Here is a 3489-nt window from a genome sequence, read left to right on the forward strand (position 1 = left end):
TAAAGTGAACAACTCGTAGACCAACTACGAAGCGACAACAAGGTATGAATCATGCACCCCAACAGCGGGCACAGACAAACAGATGATTGGCGTGACCTCAACAGCACAGCGTTTACAGCGTACACGGACGCTCCAAGCGGCAAAAACAATACGTACAAGAAAAGGTGGTGCCGGCGGAATGTGTACGTATGTCTACCCACATGTGTGCGACAGCAACTTGTCGCTTAGCGGGAGGAAATCAGCGTACCGTTCGAAGTATTCGCGGAATTAGAAGTATGTGCGGGGCTGGACTCGCTGTCATTGTCCCCTGGAATGTTTGAAACTCGCTGTCATTGTCCCCTGGAATGGAATGAAAGTTTACTGGAATGACCGCCCCATGTTGCGACGGTACCCGAGCATCCTCCGAGCGCAGACCGGCGGCCGCCTCCGGCCGCGGGCCGCCCGCCGCCGCTGACCGCGCGCGCCCGCGCGCCCCCCCGCCGCTGCCGCTGACCGGGCGCGCTTTCCGTGCCCGGCAGGAGACCGACTGTACTGGACGCGACCGATGGTGATGGCGATGCTGGCCGGCCTGCGACCCCACATGTGGGCGCTGACAGACCGCGGTGGCCTGCCGCGCGGCGCGCTCTGCCCGCAGCGGCGCCAGGCCTTCTACGCCGCGAACGACTCGCTCGCTGCCGCCGGCTACCACGTCGCGCCGAAGGACGTGCTGCAGAAGTGGTGCGTACGCGGCCGGGCAGGCGGGAGGCCTTGTGTGACCGGTGTGGCCGGGGAGGACGGCGTGCGAAGCTGACAGACGGGTTTGGGAGTGGTGGCAGACAGTAAAGCGCCACCCAGGCGCCTTGGACTTCACAGATAAGCACAGAATGAGGCTGTTTGTAAGCAGACGGGTGTGTCAGTATTTTCACTATTTGTGGTGTTCAGCCGACTCGTGGTCTTGACACCAAAAGTCCGTGGATGTTGTTAACGGTTGGACGGCAGACACTGGACCACAACGCCGTGTTCGTTTTCGTCGGCAGGCAGAACATGTTTGCCACGTACAAACGGATAATGGCGCGGGAGGCCGAATCGGGGGTGTTCAACACCCACTGGGAGTTCTACGACGTGAGTGCAGCTGATTGGTCTGTCGGCTTCCGCACGTCTTCCTGACAGGCGTGGATGTTCATGCCCGCGAAACCTTGTAAGAGTGGGGATCGGGGGACTGTGAGAGGTGTGCGACCGTTGACGCACACTTCGCGCCTTTACAAGTGTATTCGCGCGGCGAAATATATTTTACGGAATTGCTTTCTCAGCGCAGTTGCATTGCCCGAAGCTGTCCGAAGCCGCACGGTTGCTTTGTGTTTGTTCATATTGCTGTCAAGTCGCGCGTAAGATGCAAATCACCTGGTGGTGATAGTGACGTTGCGGACCGCGTGCGACGGCATCGGAGCTGTGCAGGCAGCGATGCAACAGCACCCCCTGCGGCGCAGCTCCGTGTTCGGGTGCCGGCCGACCGCGACCGGTCGGCCGAGACGCCGTGGGAGGCTCGCCCGCACGGCCAGCGCGTGTCGCGCTCGCACTCACCGGCTCCGCCGCCCCGCCAGGACATGAAGGAGCTGATGGCGGAGCGTAGCCCGCGGAGGCCGGAGAGCGGCGAGGACGCGGAGCCGGACCTGGCGGCGGCGGCCCCGCCGGCCCCGACGCCCGCGCCCGCGCCCAGCGCCATCCAGGGCGTGCTCGTGATCCCGGCGGCGGCGCTGCCCGTCGCCAGCGGCTCGCCACTCAAGCCGGCCAAGCGACCGCGCGTCGAGCCCGCCGCACGATGCCCGGCGGTGGCGGCGGCGGCGGCGGCCGGCCCGGAGCCGCGTGCAGGTAAGGGCGGGACGAGGCGCGTGCGAACGGCGGGTTGGCTCACGGACCGCCCGCCCGCTGGGAATGCCCTTTGTTGCCAGCCCGGCGCTCAGTGCATTGGTGCCTGCTTCGTTTCGCGTTGTTTTGTTGTTGTTGTCAGTCGGCTGTTGCGGTCGCGTTGTTGCGTCTTGCTGGCCGTGTCGCCACGTCTTGTGTTGGCCGTGTTGTTGCGTACCGTTGGCCGTGTTGTTGCGTCTGGTCTGCCTTATTGAAATGTCCTGTGAGCCGTGTTGTTATGTCTTGTTGGCCGTATTGTAACGTCTTGTTGGGCGTGTTGTTGCGTCTTGTTGGCCCCGTCGCCACATCTTGTGTTGGCCGTGTTGCCACGTCTTGTGTTGGCCTTGTTGTTACATCTTGTCGGCCGTATTGTAACGTTTTGTTACCTCCGTTGTTACGTCTTGTTGGCTGTATTACCACGTCTTCTGTTGGCCGCGGCGAGGGCTCACGACGCGACACGGCACTGTGCTGTGTGTGTGCCATTACGTCGATGTTGGTGCGATGGTCCGCACAGAGTTTGTCCGTCGCCGTGCCGTGCCAACTGATTCCGCACGCCACATGGGATGTTAACGCCGGTGTTCGCCCCCAGCGGTGGCCGCCGCGCCGGCGGAGGAGTCGGCGGCGCCGCCGCCCTGGTTCCAGCAGTATCTGGAGCAGGAGCGGCGGGACCGCGAGCGTACTGCGACCGAGCGGCGCCGCGCCTGGGAGGAGGAGAAGCTGCGCAGGCTGGAGGCCATGCACCGCGAGAAGGTGGCGCTGCTGCGGCAGCTGATCCAGGCTGTCAAACGGCGCGAGGACCGGTGATGGCACGGGCGCAGTTGATGGCGCTGGGACAGCTGATGGCGCTTGCACAGCTGCTGGCACTGGCACAGCTGCTGGCACTGACACAGCTGATGGTGCCGGCACGGCTGATGGCGCTGGCACAGCTGATAACTGTCTCAAGGGAGCTGATCCAGCTCGTGGGACGGTGGGGTTGGAGGCTGCCACTGGGCGGTCGTCCCGGGTCGCCGGACTCCATCGCCCGACGACTGCAGCCAGCCGTCAATGATAGATGGCCGGCCTCCCCACCCGCCGCCCGGTAGATGGCGCTGTAGAGGCGCGGCGCGAGATGGCGCTGCCCGCGCCCGGCGGTCGCGGCGGTGCTCACTGTGTTTTGTGCTGTAACCATGTGTCAGTGTCATCTGTGACGCGTACAAAGGGGATGTGGGAGCACGACATTGTTGGTATGCCGGTGGATGTGAAATGCCGACAGACTTGACGTCTTTGCGTCTGCTATAAGTGTCGTTTGGTTCACTGCTTCGGTCATCACTCATGATGGATACAGTACCTGAGTTGTCTGCCACTGAGAGCGAGTGCACCGGTTAGGACACTGTTAGGCTGACATTGTGTGGGGGGGGGGGGGGGCTCTTGTCAGTGGATTCAATGAACATGTAGTGGCGGTGTACATGTATGATTTAATTTTTCCGTCACCCTTGTCCTTGTTTGCGAGTACCACGAATCTCCAAATGGCGAAGTATGCATAAGTGACCTTGAGTGTGTTTGTCATCCGCCACATTTGTACTTTTGCTCGAATCGAAGTTGAATATATCGCCAGTGCTACCAATG

The 3489-nt window shown here is 62.1% G+C and overlaps 1 long non-coding RNA gene across 1 annotated transcript; it reads left to right on the forward strand.

Moving 5' to 3' along the window:
• Window positions 1-660: 660 nt before the first annotated feature.
• On the forward strand, window positions 661-1697 carry LOC119114686 (uncharacterized). The gene is made up of 3 exons (XR_005096050.1): window positions 661-717; window positions 1017-1101; window positions 1581-1697. It is a non-coding gene; the product is annotated as an uncharacterized LOC119114686 (long non-coding RNA).
• The last annotated feature ends 1792 nt before the right edge of the window (window positions 1698-3489 follow it).

Source organism: Pollicipes pollicipes, unplaced genomic scaffold, assembly GCF_011947565.3.
Source record: "Pollicipes pollicipes isolate AB1234 unplaced genomic scaffold, Ppol_2.1 Scaffold_2967;HRSCAF=3480_pilon_pilon_pilon, whole genome shotgun sequence".
NCBI lineage: Eukaryota > Metazoa > Arthropoda > Thecostraca > Pollicipedomorpha > Pollicipedidae > Pollicipes > Pollicipes pollicipes.